The 26,702-nt window shown below is 36.9% G+C and overlaps 1 protein-coding gene across 2 annotated transcripts in view; it reads left to right on the top strand.

The window, feature by feature from the left end:
• LOC128871129 (uncharacterized) overlaps nucleotides 1–26,702 on the top strand; it is a 410,182-nt gene that overhangs the window by 77,891 nt on the left and 305,589 nt on the right. The window lies entirely within an intron of this gene.

Raw genomic sequence — 26,702 nt, 5'->3', positions numbered from 1 at the left:
AAATAAAAGTGGTTTTTCCTCGTTAAGAGTTTCCACTATTCTCAAGTAGTTTTATTTATTACTTCAGTGTAGATTTACAAGTGGCACGCATAGATTCCAATCCGATGCATGGTCAAAATACATATATATATGACACAAATCCATGGGAATAGTTAAGTTAAAAATATAAATAATTAAGTACCACTTATAAAATAACATAAAATTATTCTATGGCTTACAATGACCTTTTTCAATTTTTTACTACATTTTCAGAAAGGGGATAAACTTATGCCCTTTTTCCCTTGCTTCTAAATTGCATCAATGGATTAAGTAGCATCCGAAATCAGTTGTCAAACTTTACTTAACCTTGTATAATTGAATCATGGGCTTGTATAACATTTATAAAAACTCAAAATTGTTTTATCAAAACTTAAAAATTTTCAATGAGAACTGAAAGAATTGTAGGTACGCAGTTTTAAGCTCATTATATTTCAAATTTAGAATTTCTTAGATCGTTAACAGGAAAAAAATTGCAATATAAAAAATTGTTTAGCAACTTCAAACTTGCTCTTTATTATAAGTACCAGAATTTAATGGTCAAAACTGTTGAGGTACTATATATTTTTCGCGAGCTATAGATTAAATTTAGAATTTATATAAATTTTATTTTTTCGGCTAATTCTGAAATAAATGCTCTCTTTCCGACCGAACCAAACAATTTATATGATTTTTTTTGACATTTTCGGCGATTGAATATCCAAAGCCTGCCTCATCATCAAAGCCCATGTCACAAGGACGGCATCATTGAAATTAAACATCAGAAATTGTTTGCCAACTATTCATTTTATTCGTGGTGGCACTGTCGAATGTTTCGAATTGAATTCGTTTTCATATTCATTCTAAAGCCCTGTGACACACAACTGGCTTTACTCTTATAAGAAATTGGAACAACCTTTTTGAAGTCCAATGTCATCTTAAAGCCCCGCTTAAAGTGATGCGATTCAATGCATATTTCGTGGGATATAATTCACTACAGGCACCAGTGCTTTTTACTTCACCTACGAGTATTCTGTATTATCTAAATTTATACGAACCCATTCCAAGAGGACCTCAGTACGAAACAACTTTAGTCTACATACTTAGACACAACACATTTGGATATTTGCGCACATACATACATAACATAAGTGTTTTGTGTTCAATGATGTGACGCACTACATTTGGTGAGGTTGAAATTTACCAAGCAATTTCAACAATTAACTGACCGATCAAATATTGAGTTACCAAAATATGCACACAGACGCATTGGCCTATAAACTGGCATCCTACACATGTGGCTGCATAGTAATTACAATTGACAGCATACCTCTTGGTTTTATAATATGGGGGTAAAATGGGGTATATACATAGACATGCAAGTGTACTGCGTATCCATATCTACTTGGGCGTATCGAGTTTTGTAAGCTTTCACAGCGATATTAGAAAATTTAGTGATATTCTCCGAAATTCTGATACTCTCCAGCAATGAAAAGTCAAGCAGTGGTAAAGTTTTGCTTTAAAGGAATTTCCATAAAAGATTGAGATATCTGCTGAAATAGAGATATAATGAAGTTTATGTTAAATTTATAAAAATTCACGTTCGTTAAATGATCACAGTGACCACTCTGCTTGGATCAAGTAAGGTCCTCGCGTGATTCTAAAGAACGAGAAGTACGCAGAGGGACGTTGAACCTTTCCTTTTCTTTCTTTTCTTTTTTTTAATTTTTTTTTTACTATACATACTAAATTCGAACAAAAGTGTCTTATAATGCTTACAAATTTCTTAGAACACAGAGAATAATTCTAAAAAATTACCACCAGCCCTTAAAGGCAACCGTCTTCATTCCTACGACAGTCGGTTCTACGTTACCGAAACAACTCGGATTAATATCTATTCAAGGACTGTCACTCCAGCAGCATTCCCCATACAAGAAAGAGGAATGTTTATGCCGCTATAACAATAGCTGGGCAACCAGTTTCAAAAACAGGTCTTCCTCCTTCACTTTACACTTTTTTAAGGTGCTTTTGAATTATCACACTATACACAATATAATCAATACCTATTCGGAATAAAGTAGACAGTTATTAGAAATGCTGACTGAACTAAAAATTTTAACTACAAGGTACCATTTTTCCCGATAGCCAAGCCGAGATCAAGGCTCTGACTACGCCATTGTGCAGATCCAAACTGGTTAACTCCTGCAAGAAAGATATCAAATCTCTTGGGTGTGCAGGTAACATTTCTCTGATCTGAGTTCCAGGACATGGGAACATAGAGGGAAATGAAATTGCTAATGAGCTTTCCAGAAAGGGGTTGAATGAATTGGTCTTACGGGTCTCCAACCCTGTCATCGGCATCGCTTTGAATGTTATTAAAGGTGAATTGTAATAAAAAGTGCAGTACCGATAGATTTACTAGCTTTTGAAGGGAAAAAGCTATGAGAATTAAAGCAAGAGAGAATGGAAGAACGAGTTATCAAATCTTCAGCGCGTGAAATGAGGGATGAAACGCTAAGGCTATGGCAAGACCGCTGGATTAACGAAAAACGAGGCAGATGGACGGATAGGCTTATAAAAGATTTCGCCATATGGAACAGTGGCCGCCGTGGCCAAATGGGAATTTGGAATTCAGAGAAAACGTAGGATCTCCGTGAAACACCAAAATGAAAAGTAATTTTCTAATAGCGGTCGCCGCTCGGTAGACAGTGGCAAATATTCGAGTGTAATTCTGCCATGAAAGAGCGCTAGTTATATTTATATATATACATGGGGCAGCAGGGACATGTTTATACATTTTTATGCAACCCAAGTTATTCGATTTAAAATAACAACCTTACCACGGAAAATGCAATCGACAAAATTCTAAGTAGGGTGAGAATCTAATTCTAAAAACGTGAGAGATCTTCAGTGATTTTGCGGAAAAAAGCGGGACCTAGGAGCAGGCACATAAGTATAGACCTTCGTAATGAGGACGGTGGAATACCAATCTGAAGGAATGTAAAGGCGTTCCAGAGTGGGCGACTGTTGCAAACGAGGGGGAGTTTTTTAGTCTCCGGACATACCATTGCAGCGACGGCAGCTTTGGCGATGCATTAAGCATTTTGAACCCCCTCATCACAAAAAAAAAAGGTGAGTTGCGCAACTTACTTCTCAGGAAAGCGCAGAATAGATGGAGCTTTCGTATGCTATTTTTAGCCACCCTGGGCCCTAGTACAATAGAGAAAGACTCAGAAAATTCTGGGGACTCCACGTTATTCACTACCCAAACTAGTAGCAGTCTCTTGCGCTCATTGGACGATTGGCACAGACGCGGAAAAGCTAGGTTTATCAGGTTAATTCTTATTGCAGATGCTGTGGGGGGCCTTTCCGAGAAGGAGACTGTTTAGGGTTTTCTCTATAAATGTTTGGGTTTGGCACCTAGACGTTTAAGGCTACTGGATGCTCATTTCTTCGACGGTATGGAGTAGTGCGCCAACTCAAAATCCCATCAATTTTCTCCATTATACCAACAGCTTCTCCATAATATCAACAGCTCCGCGAGTTGGAGGTCACTTAATGGTATCAGAATGGCGTTTTAGTACTACTTGGGGAGTGCCAGACTGGCAATTTAACCATTTCAGCTGCCCACCTATCAAATAATAGTGAATTGTCAAATTAATTGTTACAGCAAAATTCAAATTTAATTAATTTTTTTTTTGTTTTTTATTATTGAAACATTAAAGATGTATTTAGATTTCATGCTATTACACATATGTAGTTAACGAAGACAAGTAATTTTTTTTTTTTCAAAACATAAAAAATATACCATAACAATGGGTTAGCTTCAAAATACAGTGGCTTCTTAAAATTTTGTGATTTGAAATAAAAAAAAATCCAGTGGCATTTGAAAGAGATCAAATAAAGCAACAAATTCTATGTATCTGTATTCCAAAAAATACCTCAATATATTTAATTTTTTTGCGAAACAATAAAACTGAAAGTTTTCTAAAATATCGAATTATTTGCTTGATGACATAAAAATCATTGCTTGAAATTTTAAAATTCTTGTGAAGATTTTATTTATTCTCGCACTCGTATTTGTACTGCATGTAAAAAGCAATAATAAACATGCGGCTACGCCCAAAGTAATCATAACTCTTATATGTACATACAGCTGTTGACAACTAATTAGAAACGACACTTATTTGAAAATAAATCTTCCATTTTCCTTTTAAACACGTATTTTCAGAACTTTTTGCCAATTTTATTTAAACATATGATAAACTTAAAAACTAGTGGAAAACAATTTAATCGCAATTCTTTATTAAATATATATATATATTTTTAAAGCATGTGAAATGCACGATTTGGATAGGGCAACTAATTAGAAACAGTAATGTATTATCAGATCAACATAAAGATTATGTTAGTATTTGGTTCCATAACCCTTTTGCTTCAACACTGCCTCACATCGATTGCGCATTGATGTAATGAGATTCTGACAGCGCGCCACAGATATTGCTTACCATGCCGTTTTTACTTCGGCAAAAAGGACATCCATATTTGGGATATTTTTGGCACTCACGGCTTTTTTAACGTCACCCCAGAGATGCTCTATTGGGTTTAAGTCCGGACTGGATGATGGCCATTCCAAAACATTGCACAGTGGCAGATTTGAAGAAAATAGCGTCATAAACTCAAAAAAAAAATGTTAGCATTGCTATTAAATTAATATTATTTTCACTAAATAAGTGTTTTATCTATTTGAAAATAAAAAAATTTTAATTATTCATGCAGCCCCGGCCTTCTGGCAGCCCTGCAAAAGCAGCTGTTTGTGGCACGTGGCTTTTGTGTTGATTTTGCTCAAAAGCTTGTTTAACTTTTAATGCTCCATAATTCGCTTAATAAAATAGCTAGAGGTATTGCTAAATATGGAAAACATAGTTCAAGGTATGTTGATCATTAGGTTAATGTCAAAGAATTTGTACTTGTGTGTTTTGTCTTTCGTTTCGTTTGTTATTGTTGGTATTGTTTGTAGAAGAAACCTAACCTCAACGTTCTGTGATTTGTGGACTAAATGTTACCTGCTTCTCGTTGCTACTTGCAAGTAAGAATGCAATTATTTTCCGTTAAATGTTCTTAAGATGACGCCAATAATTTTGCTTGCGATTTTTTGCGCTTTTTTAAAATATTTGCTGATATTGCAGACAAGGTAGAGTTCAGTCACAAGGAGTTGCTAATAAACTTGAAATAAACAAAAAAATTTCGAACTTTGTCGCTTATATATGCAAGTACATGCCAAAATGCCAAAGAAAAATAGAAAAATTCAAAGAGAAACACCAACAGTTCCTTGATTCAAAAATGACAATACATATTGAAAGAGCTGCTGTGAAAGAGTGTTCCGTTGGTCGTCCACGGCTGACTTACGATGAAGGCAGTAGTCGTTTAAAACGAAAGATAGCTTCTGATATCGCGACTAGTCAAGGGCACAATACAGCAATGCTTTTTCATGCAGCTACCATATGCGCCAAAAAATCAAAATGTAATGAATGTACTGACTGTATTGATTGTTCTTTAAAAGAAAATATTATCAATGTCAAGAGGAAAAGCGATTGCAATCAAAAACCAGTTCAGATGACTGCAGATGAAGCATTAGCATTTTTACTTGAAAATTCTTTCTCCAAAAAGCAGTATAACGCCATTCGAGCCATAACCCAGAAGCATGGTTGCGACATATTCCCATGCTACGACAACGTTTTTAAAGCTAAATCTGAATGTAGACGCGTCGGAATACAAGCAACAGAAACTTCAGCACAAGTTTCGTTACAAAATATGCTGAACCATACTGCAAAAAGAATAATTATTTTTCAAAAAGAAGTTTTTGCTCAATTTGAAAGCATAACCGATGTGAAGTTAATCGTCACCTATGGCTTTGATGGATCGACTGGACACAGTTTATACAAGCAACAATTTGAAGAAAAGGTGCAGGACACGCTTGACCAATCTCTATTTGTCACATCAATAATCCCTATAAAGTTATTAGATTCTTTGGGGAGAGTTCTATGGATGAATTCTAAAACTCAATCAGTGCGATTTTGTAGACCACTGAAAATCGAATTCATTAAGGAGAGCAAAGAACATATTTTAGCAGAAAACAATAGATTGAAGGACGAAATTGAAAACTTGAAACCGTACTTATTCGATAATTGGTCTGGGAGAACTGTCTCTGTTTCGTTTGATCTAAATATGACACTTATCGATGGAAAAGTTTTAAATGCTTTAACAGGAACGAACTCGACCCAATCATGTCCAATATGTGGTGCTACTCCTAAAACCATTTTGATGACCACGGATACAAATGCTGAAGTATTTAAGACAAAGCCTTTTGCTCTGCAATATGGTGTAAGCCCATTACACGCATGGATAAGGTTTCTTGAATTTGCTCTGCATATTTCGTATCGGATAGGAATAAATAAGTGGCAAATCAGAGATCCAAATGATAGGGCTTTTATGGCATCTCGAAAAAAAAATATTCAAGAAAAGCTATGGAAACAAATGGGACTACACGTAGATAGACCAAAACAAAACGGAAGCGGCAATACAAATGATGGGAATACTACTAGAAGGGCTTTTTCAAATGTTCACTTATTCTCATCTATTTTGAACTTTGATGAGGATATTCTTGAATGCTTTGGGACACTTTTGATTGCAATCTCCTGTGAATATGAAATATGTCCACAAAAGTTCCAGAATTTCTGTACGAAAGCTTCAGACTTATACATGGCAAAATATCCTTGGTATCCAATGTCGCCGACGGTTCACAAAATATTGGTTCATGGATCCCAAATTATTGCTGCTTCTTCAGTTCCAGTTGGATGCTTAGGAGAAAATGCTTCGGAGAGCCGAAACAGGTTTTACAAACGGGATAGACTGTCGCATTCTCGAAAAAACAGTCGCATTAATAATTTAGTAGATGTGTTTCACCGAGCAATTGATTCATCAGATCCCCTATTTTAAGTAAATATTTTTTGGATAAATACAACAACCACAATTATAAAAAATTGCCGTCAAAGTACTCGAATTTCTCGCTAAACCCAATGTGAAAACTGACGACGAAAATCTCGCCTTAGTAGATATCGAATATGAATCAGATTCAGATTCGGATTTTAAACCCTTAGATGCATATTCATATGAGCTCGAAGCAGAAGAATATTAAATAAAAGCGATATTTTAAGTAAAAAATTAAATTTTTTTTATATGAGTTATATGGGCGGTATGAGTGGGCGTGGCCTGATACGTTTGAAACTTTTTCCAATTTTTCTATATACAAATACAATCACGTGTACCAAATTTCAAGTCCTTACGGACAGTATTTTAATTTATGCCGCTATTTTCTTCAAATCTGCCACTGTGCATTGATGGAACTTTCGTCGAAAAACTGTTTCGTCAACTTTGCCGTGTGCTGTGGATCATTATCCTGTTGAAACTTCCATATAACAGGCAAATTTTCCTCAGCCTACGGCAACATTACATTTTTTAGTATATCGACGTATTTCTCCTTATTTAAAATTCCATCAATCTTATGGATTGGGCCAACACCATTCTACCAGAAACATCCCCACACCATGATTGATCCTCCACAATGCTTCACTACCCGTGAAAGGTAGCGAGGATTGAATTCTTGGTTGATTGGCCGTCGAACATACCTTTTACCATCTGGGCCTATGCGATTTATCTTGGTTTCATCGCTCCACACGATATATTTCCATTGATTTGGAGTCCATGACCAATGGGATCTCGCAAAGACTACTCGCAGTCTCCGTTGTATCTTGGTTAGAACGGGCTTCTTGCGTGCTGCTCTGCCATGCAGTCCAGATTCGACCAGACGCCGAGCAATTGTCCTCTTGGATATTTCGAAATTATATTGATCCTGAATTTCCCGTTGGATGTCAGTGGAAGTCTTTTTTGGGTCTCTTTTGGAGATGATTGCTATCTTGCGGTCAATTTCAGCTGAAGTTTTCCGGGGCCTTTTCCTACGTGGAACATTGTCAACAGTCTTAAAAAGTTTGATATGCTTTAAGGCGTTAAAAATCATTTGTTTTTAGCATTTGACTTGCTTAGAAATTTCACTGTACGACTTTCCAGCTTTACGAAGGTCAAAAATGGAGCTCCGCAGGGCAGATGTACAGCTGCTGCTTTTTCCTATTACACATCTTGAAGACGAATATTTTAGTTGCTTTTAAACAACCAATTTAAAATATATACATACCAAAAAGTCGATTATATGTATTACTATTAAAATAACACAACTTGCCGAATATGCTTCCATTGAACAACTGTTTCTAATTACTCGTCTCAGTTTATTTACCTTGAACTAAGTAACCCATGCACTGCGTTGGATAATATTAACGGTACTTCAATTTCATAACTACAAAACTAGGCGCATTGGGTAGTAAATAGAGTAACAAAAGCAATGCAAATGATTTTAAGAGAAAAAATAACGGTAAATTTAAACAGTTTAATATTATGCTCATCAAGCGTTTATTATAAGGGGGCGTTTCTAATTAGCTGACAACAGCTGTATGTATATGTATATGTATAAAAATAACGCATATGTAGCGACCATATCACAACATGAGAAAAATACTCATTCCAAACCATCTCTCTCTCTCATCTTCCTACAAAAACCAAACATATGTGACTCCGCTACGCAAACATCTCTTTGGCAAACTATTTACTATTTATTTCTCTGTTCGCTCTCTTTGTTGCTGCCGAATACACAAGCTTCCGTTACAGCCTCTGTTACTGTTTTTCTATTCTATTAACATCATCTGTTCTATTAAGGGGTTAGGGGTAGTCAGAGGCCCGAAAAAATGATGATTTTCACGAATTTTGTTTTGCTACTTAATTAATTTATTTAACAAAAATAAAAACATAGCATAAAAACATCATGTTTTAACTTGACTTCACCAAAATTTCAAAAAAAAAAAATTAATAATTGCAAAACTTATCGCTGTTTGTGTGAAGCCCGTTTCTCCAGAAGTCCCTTGCGGTGAACATCACAAGTCCTTGCAGATTCATCTAAAACCAATCGGATGAGAAAAATTATTTTTGTTGATAGATAATCTCGAGCCGGATCGAAGCTTTTTTTTTTTTTTCAAAATGAACAAAATGGCGGCCTCAGGAAATATTTTTCAGATTTTCGGGAAAAAACCAACAGTTAATTGTTAAAAAAAAATCGAAATTTTTGAAAAAAAAAAAATCCTTCGATCAGGCACAAGTTTTTTATGTTTTTCAAAAGCTGTACAAATTTTATTGAAATCTACGTAGCGGTTTTTAAGTTACAGTGTTCACCAGTTTGAAAAACATAGTTTTGAGAAAAACGCATTTAAAGTTATGCTATCGGCTCCGGAGCGGCCGAGCGCCCTTTGTTAATTGTTGAATAACTTGAAAAGTATTTGTCGGATTCACTTCAAATTTTTACACAATATTTTTAAAACATTATACTTTAAGAAAATGCAAAAAAAAAAAATCGATTTTTTGAAAATTCTGACTACCCCTAACCCCTTAACATTTTCTGCTAATAAAAACGGCATGATTTTAACAAGTATAATAAATTTACACATGCAAAAATTTTACAGGTGCCTTTTTTACTTAAAAACATCGTTTCTATGAGCTATCTAATGTGGCTGTCGCTTTCGTGAGATGGTGTTGATATTGGTACTAGTATTTTACTGTACATACTTATACTTTTATATTAAAATCTGTGTTAATCACAGACTTGGCTATCTTGTATTTCAGTCTCAAGTAAGAGAGGCATAGAGGCAGGCAGTTTTAATATGCGTTTTTATAATACTTTTGCATGATATCGACTTCGTCAAAAAACCCATAACTCCACATTTGTGCTGCATACGATTGTATTGAGCGACATACTGCAAGAAATAGGCACCATTTCGCTCCTAAAGGTATTTTCTTCTTCTAGAAAAAAGCGGACCACGTAGCATATATAGCATTTTACAACTTAATTATTCTCTTTTCTACATGGTTTCCAAAATTAAGTATAATATAATATAATAAAAGCATTTAATATTTATTCTCTATTATGTTTAAGAATACGAATGAACTATATCATTAATTGTGACTCCCAGGACACAGGAGTATATGGTAACAAGGAACCAAGTACCGGATGTATTGCTTAGAGAGGCTGCGGACTCGCTATTAATAGCACCCGAGCTCTTCCTTGCTATGGAACAACACACTAGCAAGGAGGAGCTTAGAAGTGAAGAGCTAAGTCTAAGAGCCGTTAGCTGCCGCCAAATTATAGGGCTACGCAAGGCGAAGTCTATACTGGCGGGGTACAATCAAAGGGGCATAATCAGGCCATTGCAGAGTAAGCAGTCATCTGCGCAGGACTGGGATATGGTTCACTGACTCCGTTTCTGCGAGCTGTCACCGGAGACTCCAGCACACCTTCTATTTTAATGTGACACTATAGCGAGAAGAAGGTTGAGACATCTCGGCCAAGTGCAAAGAATGTATTTATTGAGTGACAGCAATCCGATGCTGGTTTTAAAGAAAATTCAGCAGCATTGACATAAGTCTGGCTACAACTTGAATGGCTCCAAAATGCTTTGCAGTGATTGGAAGAGATGCTTATATTGGCTTCTATCTTGCTCATACTTACATGAATATCTTAAAATACAATTTCTTAACCTTCTCGGATGCTTTCGACAGTCGCAGAAGTTGTTGGTAGAATCGAATGAGGAAAATATTCACAGCCGATATGTATATATATGTACAATACATATATAATTGACGCGTACACCCTCTTTGTGTGATTGGCCGAGCTCCTCCTCCTATTTATGGTGTGCGTCTTGATGTTGTTCCATAAATGGAGGAACCAACAGTTTCAAGGCAGAAATACACTCGGAGGTTTGCCATTGCCTGCCGAGGGGCGACCTCTCTTAGAAAAATGGTTTTCTTCATTTTGGTGTTTCACCGAAATTCGAGCCTACGTTCTCTCTGTGAAGTCGGAATGGTAGTCACGCACCAACCCATTCGGCTACGGCGGCTGCCGGGGGCAATATAACCCACTTTAAACTCTCTCACTTCTCTCACGCTTACATTTTTGACATTGCTGATTCCCCGCGGGCCACCTTTAACATACTCAGTGGTTTCGTAAGGCATTCAAACACGTGGTTAGAAACACAAAATTTTATAATGGTTATTGCTCAACTAAACACGACATCGCGAAATTCGCAGAATACCATAAACCATAATTTATAAAGCCTTTACGTCTGACAGAAACACATTATTAGGAGTGACGTTTGTAATTGACAGGTAACCAAGCCACAAGAATAGTAAAATCAGTGACTTTGATAATATCTCAAGGGCGGTGCGTTTCAACTAGATATTATTTATTTATATGTATATGTAAGTATTAATATTTTTTTTTCAGTTGCGTTTGAAGTCAACGCATTCAAACAAATATTATACATTTTTGCCACTAAACAACGAACTACTTGGAATTACTCATACGCCATGCCAGCCTTTGTGTATGTCATATCCATTATCACCATTCCAAATGAAACTCAATGCAGTAGAACATTAGATATGTACAAAATTAGCAAAATAAATACAAATTAGAAAAACTGCAAATATGTGTATATATGCATGTTTGCACTTGCTTCATCTATATAAAAGTACTGTGAACGCTTAGCGTGTGAGTAAGTAATTCTATACATTAGAGCGATTAATCGACTGACAGTCTCCATTAAAGTAATCTATAAATGATGATAGTATCGATTTATTGTATTTGCTACTGGTAACACTGCTTTCATGGTTGCCTGGCGTCAGTGACCACTCAATTAAATGCGTTCGATGTATGATTATAATTAAGGATAAGGCACAACGAGCGAGCAACCATCAGAGGTTTAGTTGACTTTGTCCCTGCTGGTTCAATGATTGTACCATTAGTACTTAAATAGTATGCTAGTGATTACCTGCACATGTACGTATAAGTACATGGATTTCACACCTATATTAACATCAGTGTGTGTGAGTGTGGGCACACAATGCCGAACCTGCACAACCTACTCGAAGCCAAGCAAGCATTAACGCATTGATACGAGTTCGTTGTTGACCCGTGTAACCATGTCATAGTCGTATAATAGTGCAGGTCAGTGTACATACATTCATATATGCACACTTCGCATGCCTTTCAAAGATTTACGCTTATATATATTTGAATACTTGTTTGTATGAACGTAGAGCCAACTCATTCACGCTTTACTCGTTGTGCACAATGCAGTAATAATCCTTAGTTACCATGCAGTCAAACTGCTAAGTACATATTTGCGGTTCTGAATTACCCTAGTACCAGTTTGCCTCGTGTCACTGGAGTTGGTCGTCTTCAATTTCCAGTCAATGAAAGATGCTGGTAATTTTAACTTAGAAAAGTTATTCGGAACCGCCGTGGCCGAAGGGGTTGGGGCGTGACTATCATTCGGAATTCAGAGAGAGAACGTCGGTTTGAATCTAGTTGAAAGATCAAAAAATTAAAAAAAGTTTTTTCTAACAGCGGTCGCCCCTCGGCAGGCAATGGCAAACTTTGGAGTGTATTTCTGCCATGAAACAGCTCCTCATAAAAAAATATTTGCCTTTCGGAGTCGGCTTGAAACTGTAGGTCCCTCGATTTGTGGAAATACATCAGGACGCACACCACAAATAGGAGGAGGAGCTCTGCCAAACACCCAAAAAGGGTGTATGCGCCAATTATATATAATATATATAAAATGTTATTTGGAATAAGTTTCCGCCCTCTTCGCTGCTGATACTATTTTTGTGTTCGCTCTTATTCGCTCTTCTGGTGATTTGAAGGTGTATATGTGAGGTGTCGATCGCAGTAATTGACATTCGTTTGAAGCGAAAGTATTCTTTTTTATCTGACGCCAAAAATGTCTACGTTCGTCCCGAAAAAACAGCATTTGTGGGAAGTCATGCTTCATTATTACCTTTAAAAAAAAGTGTAGTTGAAAAGTGTTGAATATTGAACAACATTTATGGTAATCACGCTCCATCAAATGCATCTTTTAAGGAATGGTTTCGACGCATCCAAAGTGGCAATTTTGACGTGAGTGATAAAGATCGCGAAGGATAACCGAAAAAATTCGAACACACCCAACTCTCGCAGTGCTCGGCTCAAACGCATCAATTGTCGTCGGTAGACATCCCCCGTAATCGTTTCATTCGGTTTCAGTAGCTCATAATACACAACACCCAGCTGGTCCCACCAGATACACAGCATAACCTTCAGGCCATGAATATTCTGCGCCGACGTCGATGTTGAAGCATGGCCAGGGTATCCATACGTTGCCCGACGTTTTGGATTGTCGTAATGGACCCACTTTTCATCGCCAGTCACAATTCGATGCAAAAAACCCTTTCTTTTGTGCCGTTGAAGCAGTTGTTCGCATGCCATAAAACGGCGTTCAACGTCTCTTGGCTTCAATTCATACGGCACCCAATGGCCTACCTTTCGGATCATTCCCATGGCTTTTAAACGTTTGGAAATGGTTGATTGATCAACTCCCAAAGTTTTTGCAACCTCTTCTTGCGTTTGAGCCGGATCTTGATCGAGCAATTCCTCCAATTCGGTATCCATGAACTTTGGCGGCGCACCCTCGCGTTCTTCGTCTTCCAAGCCAAAATCACCACTTTTAAAGCGTGCAGACCACTTCTGGCACGTTCGCTCAGATAGAGCATGCTCACCATAAACTTCCACCAAGATACGATGACTTTCGGCTGCTTTTTTCTTCATATTAAAATAATGAAGAAGAATTCCCCGCAAAAACACATTATTTGGCACGAAATTCGACATTTTCAAGTGTGGTAAAAATATTGTTGTTTACGCTTCAAATAAAAAACTTATACTGACGTTTGTGCCTTACGACAGTAGCTCTCCAATGAATGTTTGGAAATGTGGATCGATGGAATAATAATCAAGTTACGCCATCTGTTGTAAAACCGCACGAACTTATTCATAGTCCTATTAATTTTTGAGAAAATTTCTTTTTTTTGAAATACAGGCTGGGCCAAATAAGACCTACTACTACTACGCAGTAGGTCCATAGTTTGCCTAGTAGTATGCGCAGTTGGATACTGCTCCGCCATTGGCCGCAAAAAGCTTTCAATCAATGTTCTCTAAGAAGCTCTTGAAGCGTTTCATCCTCATTTTCGAAGAAATATGGACCGATAACTCTAGTGGCCATAACACCACACCAAACAGTAGATTTAGATGGGTGCAACTGATGTTGTGTTGTACTGTAGGGTTCCATAATAAATTTCCAACCATTCAATTATAACCTACAAAAAGAGAAAAATAAATATGTCAAAAAATAAAAAAGTTATTTGTGCTTAACATTAGTAGGCCTTATTTGGCCCACCCTGTATATTAAATGCTCTCATATTTTTTTCGTATTTTTTATTAATAACATCAAGGCGCACGACAGAAATAGGAGGAAGTGCTCGGAAAGCACCTTACGGATTATTACGCGCCAATTATTTATTTATTTTATTTTATTTTTTATTAGCCTAGGCTAAGCTCAGTAATATCTGCAAGTTTGATGACGGTATTAACGTATGAGTTATATAGCGAACCAGTGAAAAATGTCAGACGTCTGCTTGCTAATTCAATCCACGTAAATACGCCCTGACCTATTTGCAGATGGACGTAATATCCGAGTACGCATGCTAACGCTTCGCTAGAACAGTATTTTGCACTGATTTTTCGCTGGATCGCTGCACGTTTTTGAATACAACTAGAAAAGTTATAGGTATTCTATTATAAAAGTTGCGTGGATTACTGGGCAAAGTCAAAGCCATTAATGGAAACAAAAAATTGAGGAGATGTATTTTTTACAAATGACAAAAAAAATTTTTTAGGTAAATTTTTAATACAATAATTAAGTTTATTCCCAACAATGTTTATAAAAATGTTTCTAATTAAACATTTAATTTTTTCTAAAACTTTTATAAGCTTTTAATAAACAAATTTTATATATTTTCCAAAAGTTTTTTATTAAAACATATTTTTTTCTGAATCATTTTTTTTTAAAGTATGTTTTTAACGAAGAAAGGCGTAAAACCGCCTTAAAAAGATGCGAATGTACTGGTGGAACACTTTATTCGAGAACAACTTGAGAGTAAAACTAATTATCTTTTATTTTGAACAAAATTTAATGAAACTTTGTGAATTTTTTACACGTCGATTCGTGTCTGGAAGCGATTGCTGTACCCAAATCAAATGCTCCTTATTCGTATTGATCATAACGATATTAAGTTCACTCTTCAGAGCAGAATGGGTGTCAAATTGGTTTCACACCCTACTACGCCCCATTTATATTAATCCAGGGAGCTAAGCTCTGGGGAGTTAGGCGGCCATAAGTTCGGTGATATGTGGTGACGGACATTTTTAGCTCCAATCTTGTGTCACAATCGCTTCAGTTAATGATTAGAGTTTTGCTGAAAGATGTATGGGCTGTCCCCGGTTACACTGTCAATGCAGCATTTCACTATTGGCTCTATAACATTGGGTTAAAAAGTGTGTTGGATTGACTTGCCTTTTGTTGCACACAACACATAAAACCATTCTAGTGCCTGGAAGGTTTGTGTGCACTACAACAGGAACTTCTCTAAGACGGTAATATATCCATCTGTCATTTCTGTGGTTGTTCTTTACATCATCAGAAATTGCTAGAGTTCCAGTGTGGAACATAGGGCGCTGTGTTTTGTTGATCGTTAATCTAAAAAAAAATTTAAGCTGAATAGGTGATTGGCCTACCACACCCGGTTCTAGCGCTGGGCTACCAGACAAGTAACAAGTTAAACTGAATAGGCATAGCATTTCCCCAAGATTATATTACCTGTGCTCGGTTGTCAGAGCCACGTTTGCTCAGACAAGGTGTACCACGTGAAGGTGAGGTTGACAGTTGGATGGGATAGGCCGTACATGTTGTTCTTTTGGTCTTCCGCCAAAATTCTTTCCTTAGAAAGCAACCATACCATCTCAGTCGTTTCAGGGTGTTTCATTTTGATTATAAGACATTTTGATCGGACAACTCTCTGTTCTTGTGTTTACTCCGACATAAATTGTCTTCTACGTATAACGTAGGGTTTTATCGGAGATTTTCATAGACAACTCCACGGATAAGACCCTCAGAAATATTGAGCTCTATCGCTAGGGCCATCATTGATTTTCAAAAGTCCTCGTCAATGATTGCTGACATTTTTTTCTTTGTTCACTCCTCTCGGGAGCATAGAGCCTCGGCAATACTCCTCTTGCGTTGGTTTCTTTAATTTATTTGATTTCTGATAGGGTAGGTGATTAGCCTGCCGCTACAAATGGCATTCCCGATTACGATTGCTGCCATTACCTGAATAAGCTCTGCAGATCCGACAGTGTTCGAATGTTTCTCGTGTTTTTTTGAATTTTGCAACAGATTCTGCACCGTCGTCTGATGCTTCCAATTCGCGGCGAACCTTATGAGTGAATAAACAGATGCACTTAAAAAAATTAGATATTTCTAAATTGGTTTGATTTGCACATGTAACTGTGACAATAACTAAATATTTCTTCATTTCTTGACTTAAGTGGTAGTCCTCCAGGCCTTATGTGAAAAAGAGCAAAACGAAAAGTAATAGTTTCGGCAAGTTATAGCCACATGCCTTCAACTACCGTATGCACCCTGCATTTCACTTTAAAATACTTTACGCCAATAATTTCAACACTGATTAATTAAATCTCAAATTGATTAATTAAAAAAAAAGAAGCAACTTTCAGAAGTTTTCACGATAATTTCATAAATATGTCTCTGTATCACTTGACATGGAATTTCTCAGTCGTTTCATGAGCAACATACCAATTACCGAACTAGTCCCTCAACATCACTGCTGTACCAGTTAGTGAACTAGTCCGTAATAGACAAAACAATGAATAATTTACTTTATCAACATTAATATTCAGCCAGCTTTTATTTGGTCTATCCTTAAGAGAACATTTGCTTCTTTGCATACACTTTAACTAGTAATTTCGCAACTGGTTTAATTGTACTCACTCTCGAACTAGTACGATTTCTTCCACCAAATACCAGTAATTGAACTCGAATGTTTGCCGGATAGTTTTTCTTTTCACTAAAGAGTAAACGGGAAATATTTGTGTGCGCGTGTATGTAGGTACCTACACACAATATACTTATATATACATATGTATTTATGTATATGTATTTGAGCCTCTCCTGTAGCTGGTGTACCTGCATGGTATATTTTTGCCTTTTTAATTAATTCCAGGCAATACTTTTATCTGAAAGTACTTTGTCTCCATTCTGGACATTCAGTTTGACTGCCATATTTATTAATATATATGAAATAATATAATTAATTTTTAGCTTAGCATCATCACTTCCATATAAAGACAATTGCAAATTTCGCTACTAAGCAGTAATGAAAAAGAATTAATTGAAAACCAAGAAATATTGATGCAATTTGGACACGAAAGTTAGATTTTTTATTTGAAATACTCCAATATGCCATTATGTATTTAGTTTCAAGACTTCGTTCAAATTTCTAGCCTGGCCTGGTGGACCCGAGTGGTATGTTTTCCAATAACTGTTCATATTGTTGTTCTTACATCTGCTTGCAAAGTTATATGTGCATCAGGGTCGATAGGTGTGGTTCAACGGCTGTCAATGTCCCTCTTCGCCACTGATATTATAATTAATAACTGAATCGGAAGAGTAATTTTCTTTAGTTATAATATATAAACTTTTATTCAATTTCAAACGTTTATTAACAGAAAAGGGTTACAAATTTAATCTTCAAAATAATAGCCATCGCTAGCGACACATTTTTCCCATCTCTCAGGCAATTTGTGGATGCCGCGCCAAAAAAATTGGCCGCCTTTGGCCGCAAACCAATCATCGAGAAATTTTTTGGCTTTTTCGTGAGAATTGAAGCGCTGCTCGGAAAGTGCGTGGCCCATCGATGCAAACAAATGATAATCGGAAGGAGTCAAATCTGGTGAGTAAGCCAGATGCACCAGCAGTTCCCAATCGCACGTCTCTACCAATTCCCGGGTAGCTCTTGTTCGATGTGGCGGTGCATTGTCATCAAATCAGTTCATGCGACACGCATCTTCCGATCTTTAAAATCATGCCAATGTCTTTCAAACGTTTGAAAGTGGCTTTTTGGGTCACTCCCAACTGCTCTGCCATCATTTCTTGCGTTTGACCATCATCTTCATCCAACAGTGCTTGCAATTCAGCGTCCTCAAACTTTTTCGGTGGCCGGCCACGGTCCTCGTTCCTCACGCTAAAATCACCACTTCGGAATTTTTCAAACCTCCTGAAGCACTATGCTTTACTTAGAGCATGTCCACCATAAACTTCTGTAAGCATTTGATGAGCTTGAGAAGCGTTTTTCTGCAATTGATAACAGAAAATCAACGATGTCCACAAATCGTAGTTTGAAGGCAGGAAATTCGACATTTTTAATGCATTGTTGTATGAAACGTAACAAACAATGAACTGAATATTGGTTGACAGATGGCAGACGAAAACACAAGAAGGTTTAAAAATACTCCTAGCGACATCTATGGATGTCTCATTTCATAGACATACACCGTATATTTTAAGTACACTTGTTGAAACTTAATGATTTGTTAATTAGATTTTATTCAAAATCTTTAGGAGACAACATTTTTTTGTTGCTCCGTCTTTAGCAAAACGAATACATTTTTTGACTCACCGACACGTGAACGTAGTACAGGTGGCCACGTGAAAAATATGGATTTTCCAAATTCAATCCGCACACTTGGAGTGATTGACCTTGTGCCTTGTTGATAGGCAGTTGTTTGGAATTAAGAATAGTTGCTTCAATGACATTCAACAGCAGTTTCTTCGCAGCGAGTCTTGTTAAATTACTTAATTGTTGTGGTCGACTTTGAGTGACAGTTTATTCGGCGGTCCAACAGGAAGATGCAAGGAGTTTAAAAATTTTACATATCATTAAATTCCGTGCTGTTAGTGTGTAGGTGGAAACTAAATATTGTTGGATTATATTCTTTCAATACTACTCAATGTTTGTTGTGCTCCCTTTAGCAATTACCGATCATTTATCGGCAATATCAAGGCAGTTGATGCCATGCCTTCTTTAGCAATACCGCCCACTTTTCATAATTTCGAATGCATTGATGATATATTTGTGCCAAATCCTATTACTCTACCACAAATGGTTTCGAAACTATGCAATATTAAAAACTGCGTGGGAGGTGCCACGCCCTATTTACCAATATCCTGTACTTTTTGGTGTTATTAAAGCGGTTGCTAAAGTTCACTTTGGCAACCCATTTCGCAGTTTCTCATCTCTCTGTTTCTCTCTAATTCGCCAGTCAACACCTGTCAAATAGCACCAAATTTAGTACTTTTCTATTTACCCGTTGACGAAAACGCATGGACGCCGCAAAAACCAAGTGTACAAATTATAGATTACTTTCGATTTTATATTGTAAAACTTATTAATCTCAATAAAATTTTCAGCTTCTGATTAATAAAACGTTAGATAGCTTTACTTATTGGTTGCGAATTTGAGCTTAGGAAAAGTGTTCCAACTACGCGTCACACTGCCGTCGCCAACAAAGGCATTCATATTTTACAGATCTCTGGTTTATATGTGGACTACCACATCTCTCTCACCAATGCCGCCCATTTTTAATGAATTTTTAAAGTATTAATATTTAATATCCTTGTAACAAATTCCAGTCTCAGAAATGGTTCAGAAAATATATAATATTAAAAAATTGGTTTGTATGAGAGATGCCTGTTAGTTTAAATGAACTTTACTATACCTATGTCCTGTTGGGAATGTCAAGAAATAAGTAGACGAATTTTCGTTGCTATCCGATGATTGGTTTGGTAGCTTTTAAAATACGAACAAACAAAAAATATTAAGTTTTATATATAAGACTTATATTATGTATATTTTAAGAGATTAGTCCTTGGTCGATAAACCCAAAGTAATACCAGCTATCGTGAGAAATCAACTTTCGGTAATTATCGGGTTATAGATTTACGGTAGATACCTATGAAATGAGACTTTCAGCTATTAGTCCATAGATGTCGCTAGAAGTATTTTTAGACCTTCCCAAATGTTTTGTTTTTTTCGTCTGTCATCTGTCAACAATATTCAGTTCCTTGTTTGTTACGTTTCATACAACAATGCATTTTTGTTGCTCTTAAAAATGTTGAATTTCGAGCCTTCAAACTACGATTTGAGGATATCTTTGATTTTCTGTTATTAATTGAAGAAAAACGCTTCTCAAGCTCGAGCACAGTGCCTCAGGTGGTTTGAAAAATTCCGAAGTGGTGATTTTAGCGTGGAGAACGAGGACCGTGGCCGGCCGTGAGGACGCCGAATTTCAAGCATTTTTGTATGAAGATGATGGCCAAGCGCAAGAAATGATGGCAGAGCAGTTGGGAGTGACCCAAAAAACTATTTCCAAACGTTTGAAAGACATGGGAATGATTTTGAAGGTCGGAAAATGGGTGCCGCATGAACTGACTGAAAGGCAGCAAGAGAACCGAAAAACCACTTGTGAATTGCTGCGCTCCCAGTTCAAAAGGAAGTCTTTTTTGCATCGAATCGTTATGGGTGATGAAAAATGGGTGTATTTCTCCAATCACAAGCGTAAACGATCGTATGGTCCGCCCGGCCACAAGCCAAAACCAACGGCCAAACCAAATCGCTTCGGCCGGAAGGCAATGCTGTGTGTTTTCGGGGATAAGCGCGGTATGATTTGGTACGAGCTAAACCAGGTGAAACAGTTGACGGTGCACACTACCAACGACAATTGGCCGATTTGAACAGCGCTATACACCGAAAACGCCCAGAAAATGCCGATCGGCGTCAAAAAGTAATTTTTTTTGATGAAAATGCACCGCCACATCGAACAAGAGCGACCCGGGAATTGGTGGAGACATACGATTGGGAACCGCTGGTACATGCGGCTTACTCACCAGACTTGGTGCCTTCCGATTATCATTTGTTTGTATCGATGGGCCACGCATTTTCCGAGCAGCGCTTCAATTCTCACGAAGAAACCAAAAAATGGCTTGATGATTGGTTTGCGGCCAAAGACGGCCAATTTTTTTGGCGCGCCATTTACAAATTGCCTGAGAGATGGGAAAAATGTGTTGGTAGCGATGGCTATTATTTTGAAGATTAAATTTGTAACCATTTTTTGTTAATAAACGTTTGAAATTGAAAAAAAGTCTCATTTCATGGGAAATAAGGGGTTTCACATATCACATAGGTATCTACCTGTAAATCCTCAACCCGATAATTATCGAAAGTTGATTCCTCACGATAGCTGGTATAACTTTGTCTTTGTCGACCTATGCCCAAGTGATACAGTTTCTGAAATTTCGCAAATAAATGAACTGAATATTTTCTTACCTACTCGGAGTTAAGCTCATCAATTTTGCAACAGCTCTTATGCCGAGAGATTATCTTCTTACAATATTAGAATTTTCGTGCTCCCATTACTTACGAGAGCTTCTCAGTTGGAGCCATATTTACGACTTTCTGCTTTATTAATTAGAAAATTAATGATTAAAAAAATTTCAGCGCTTCAATAATCATTTAAATCATTTTAAATCATCTTCGTAAACACCACTCGATTTATGTCTAAGGCCGCAATATGAATGTAAATGTATTCAAATTCTTAACGCAATGTTTTGCATTTAATGTTAATTTGGATCGAGTTTAACAATTTTGGAAACATAGGACATTGAGCCAATTCAAAGATGGTTTGTAGTTAGCTACAGAGAGATTGGTGAATGTGTTTTATCCAAGAAAGTCCTCATTAACCTGTTAACTGGGTATGACGAAATATTTCGTCATACATAAAAGCCTTCTGCAATGGGCATGACGAAATTTTTCGTCATGGAAATTAATCGTAATATATTGAACGCATTACGTTCTACTTTGTTCTTATCTATTAAATCTTAAAGTGGTTATATATATTGAATACATTTGAATTATAAAATATTTTATCAAAATAAATAAAAACCATAAGTTAAAAACGATATTCCTTTATTATTTGAGGTGTGATATTACTTATCGCTGCGAAGAAAAAGTTCCCATTCTGAAACGAGTTGAGCAATAGCTAATTCCCCGGTTAACAGGTTAAGGTTAAATTGAGGTTTCCACAATACAACAGCGGGAAGACCTACACCTGTTTCGATACCCAGTATAGCAATCAACGGAGGGTGCTGCACTCGAAAATGCTGATATTTCCTTAATGAGCAGCTAATATCTTTTTTGAGTTGAGATTTTCTAAGCTTGCTGTGCTTTCCTCTTAGAGAATTGAGATACAGGTCTGCCTACCGTTAGATTATAGACCTTTTGTGCCTAACTATACCATAACTCGTATTAGTTTTAGGAGACTTACTTCAGGCCCTTTCTGTGGTAGCGTTGGCTGGTTCATGTCATCCGAATGGATACAAACTCTCCGGCTCTGAAAGTATTTGATGCGGTACCAGCTGGTGGTAGCAGAGGAAGAGGGTGGCCACCTATACGTTGGAAAAATCAAGTGGAGAAGGACTTGGCCTCACTTGGTGTGTCCAACTGGCGCCGGTTAGCACGAGAAAGAAACGACTGGCGCGCTTTGTTAAACTCGGTCAAAATGGCATAAGCGATTATCGCGCCAATCAAAAGGAACTATTCAAGGGGCAGAGATTTACATATATTGGCTGGATACTAGAGGCTCAAGGAATTTTCTTATATGCGCGTAGTGTTTTCATAAATGTTAAGCTTAAAGCAATTGATTTGAATACAATGCTGTGGCTTCTTGTCAGGTAACATCTCAACATTCGATCTCAGAGTAAGGGTAAAACCTTTGATGAAAAAATCATCTTAATCACAAGTTTTAGGTAAACACTTTGCCCGCTGCCACTGAATGTGTCCTGCGACAATTAGTTTTAAATAAAAAATAAATAAATAATTGGCGCGTACACTTCTGTTAGGTGTTTGGCCGAGCTCCTCCTCCTATTTGTGGTGTGCGTCTTGATGTTGTTCCACAAATGGAGGGACCTACAGTTAGTTTTACGTTACCAAAATGGCTGGCAGTAATAGCCGACCAGGAATCGTCACCTCAGTGGCTTCATTCAAAATTTATTCGAAATAGTTTTTGGTGTTACCAGAAAAAAAAAAATAATAATAAAAACAGATGGCTTTGACCCTAATGGATGTTACACTTACTGCGCTAATTATTTATATGAACGCAATTCACATTCCATTAAGAAAAGAAATTTGCTTGATTTTATACACCCAAACGCACGCACTAGTGGGGCTTTACAGCCATTTAATCAAGCGTTGATGCTTTAAAATTATTAACATTTATATGCCAAGCCCGTGCATCTGCGCAAGCAAACAAAGTCCCAGACGTTCAAGCAAACACAAATGGAATAAACGAAAACAATCATACCAACACATACAAATACATAAATATCCCATACTCGTATATATTAAGCTTAATGGGCGAAAGGATGTGCATAAACGTAGAAGGAAAAAACAGTCAGAAATTCAGCTTCCAAACATATACATATACTTGGCGCAACAAGAATTCACTCAAATTATACTCAGCAAACATCTGCACGCCGCATACTTAGCCAAGTAACCAGTTCGTTAGCGTTTCGAGTGCTTCTGACACACTGATATAGGTAACATAGTATACCTATATGTATTTGTGGCATTTGTTCGTGTTTATATTTCGTTTAAGTTATTCTTAAAAGTAAAAAAAGGTGCGCACATTTATAAGTGTCTGTATGCGTAATGCCTGCAGTCAAATCTACTTGTTCTGAACTATCTTTTACTGACTGATATTTTTGGCATATCTTTGATGTGCTGCCAAATGTCAATACTCAGCATTTCATTCTGCATTACACCAGTTGCTGAACTCGTAAATAATAATTGTAGTCCAGTCCATAGCGAAAGTCAGCAGTTTCGGACCAGTTGCAGAAGCTAAAACAAATTGGTCAACGACGTTTTAAGAAGCATTTTACTATAAGCCAGTTGATGCTCGCGGTTTTACTTGCACATAAATTCAATACAAATATAAACATAAAATGAAATACAAATATAAAATATTAACCAACATTAACTTTTCGAAACGGTAGGTAGCTCCCCAAGTAGCTCTAAAGCGCCATTTTGATACCATTATGAAACCTCCAACGGGCAGATATCTAATATACAACCACAACTTTTGATGTAAGGGAGAATGTTAATGGGATTTAAGTTCGCGCACTGCCTCAGGTTGTCGAAGAAAGGAGCATCCAATGACCTTAATCGTTTGGGTGCCAAACCCGAACATTTACAGAGGAAGTACTCAATGTTCTCCCTCTCTGAATTGTCCTATGTACGGGAAACTCAGTTACGAGTTTACAAATTGAATGATGTGGAGTCCCCAGAACTTTGTGCGTCTATTGTAAATTCGAAATATTCGAAATAGCACACGAAGAAATGGAGCTCCATTAATAAATAAATGTACTTTAACAACAGTCAAGGGGATGCCAATGACCGGGTGTGACACTTCTGAGACCAATTCAGTTAACCATTTCCTGGCAAACTCATCAGCAATTTCATTTCTCTCTATATTTCCATGGTCCTGGAACCTAGGTCATAGAAATCGACGCCTTGATCGCAGCTTATCTATCGGAAAAAATTTGAACATCTCGCTCGCGCCCGCATTCATTAGTTACTGCATGCCTGCAGGATGGCAAAGACTTCTGCCTGAAAAATATTAGCAGTATTCGGTAGTTTTAGGGAAATAGATAAATTGGCTGATTTAGAGGAAACCCTTGCTCCAACTCTCGATTCTACCTTGGTGACGATCATTTTGAACCCAGAACCATTAAAATCGGTTCATTTTTGACTAATTTATGAGCATTAAAAAAAAAATTCTTATATAATGAAAAAAAATCGATTTTGAGCCGAAGAACAAAATTGCCGATAAATCTTGAAAAAATTTTTTTTCAGGCGAACAAAAAAATACGTGTCTCATTATTTTGACGACCAAAGAGCAACATATTTAAGTTACATCGAAATCGAAGAACATGACCCGAATAGCCCGGTTGAATTGAAATGGAAAGCATCTACTTTGAAATATTGCCCTGACACGACCCTCAAGCTCCAGAATGCGGATAGAGAGAAGGAAGGGCAAATAATTTTTGTTTTAGCAAACAAATTTTTTTATTTTTAGCTTTTCATTTTGTATATATATTCCCTCAGAAAATTAGAATTTGCCCGCGATAATGAATGCTTTTTGTAAGAAGTGACTAAAATCCACGCCTCAGCCTGCTAATTATGAACATTAACTCAACGCAAATGGACTGAGCGAAACAGGCTTAGTGGCGATGTGAACACTGTCGTCAATGTAGTGAAAATTACTGAGAGAAATACTCTGAATCCATAAAGTGGTATCATCAGATATTTCAGGTTAACACTACCTTATAATAATAATAAAAAGCTTTATATGCTAAACGACTTTTAAAAGTGAGGGCACTAATCCCACTAGTATGTCCAAAACTCCGAACGATTTTTTTTGTTTCAAGATTTTTAAAAATAGCCACCTTGAGCTTCATAAAGTACAAAAGTTGCTGCATCGATTTCAACCCGAGAAAAATTTTCAGACCAATCCATTTGTTAAACTCAAAGTTTCGTGAAGATATTTTATATCTGCACTAAACAAAAGGATTTATGGCATTGGTTTTAATTCTAAATGTTAAAAATACAACACATAATTTATGCAGTATTACAGATGTGCCACGAAGACATGGTGCGAAGTCGATTTGGAATAAGACCTCTGTAGATTTCCCATAGTGTTCTACTTCGACAGGCAAAACGGAATCTCTTACGAGCTTGATGTATTTTTCGCATCCGTTATTCCATTAATAAAAATCAAAGAATCACATAAGTGATACGAAAGGCAGCCCCAGGTCATTTGGATCTAATTTCACAACGTTGCAACTTCTCCATTGCTCTGCAGATCAATTTCGGTGTGCTCGTGCCCTCTCGTGTCACACGTTTTAATTTTTTGTATGAGAAGTGTTTTTTTTTTTTGCTGGACGTCTGCCTGCAACACAAATTTTCCTTAATCATCTGGGTACCGTCTGGACACTAACCGTGACTTTATAGTGTCATTTCAGATCCCTTCTAATTTTGAGGTTGCTTATAAATGGAGTTTAAAGCCCGTGTGGGGGATAATGCAGTAAACTCGAGTAGCAGTTCTTCTTCTAGTTCTTTTCTTGCTTAAATTCCTTTCTTTCTTATGGCGCCTTCAATTGATTTTTTTGGATTTTATTTTTTAGTAACTGCGCTAATGATGGACGACTGAGGTTTCAGTCCTCCTATTTTGCGTTTAGACACACATTCTTTTTTCGAAGTAAAAAATATAAACGTTTTTAGAAGCAGTACAACCTTTTAAAAATGAAAATTAAGCTTTCACATACACGGACGTATGCGACCCAAATATAATGCTGCTTTCGCGGTTATAGATGAAAGTTGCAACACAATTTCTGATGGTATTTTGATCGTCTCTGATTTAATTTTTAATGCATAGGCAAAAACTGTTCTCTGTGCATTAAATGTATGCC

This window comes from Anastrepha ludens, chromosome 2, assembly GCF_028408465.1.
Source record: "Anastrepha ludens isolate Willacy chromosome 2, idAnaLude1.1, whole genome shotgun sequence".
In the NCBI taxonomy this organism is placed as follows: domain Eukaryota; kingdom Metazoa; phylum Arthropoda; class Insecta; order Diptera; family Tephritidae; genus Anastrepha; species Anastrepha ludens.
Note: the sequence above shows the minus strand (reverse complement) of the source record. Positions and strands in the feature narration are given on the sequence as shown.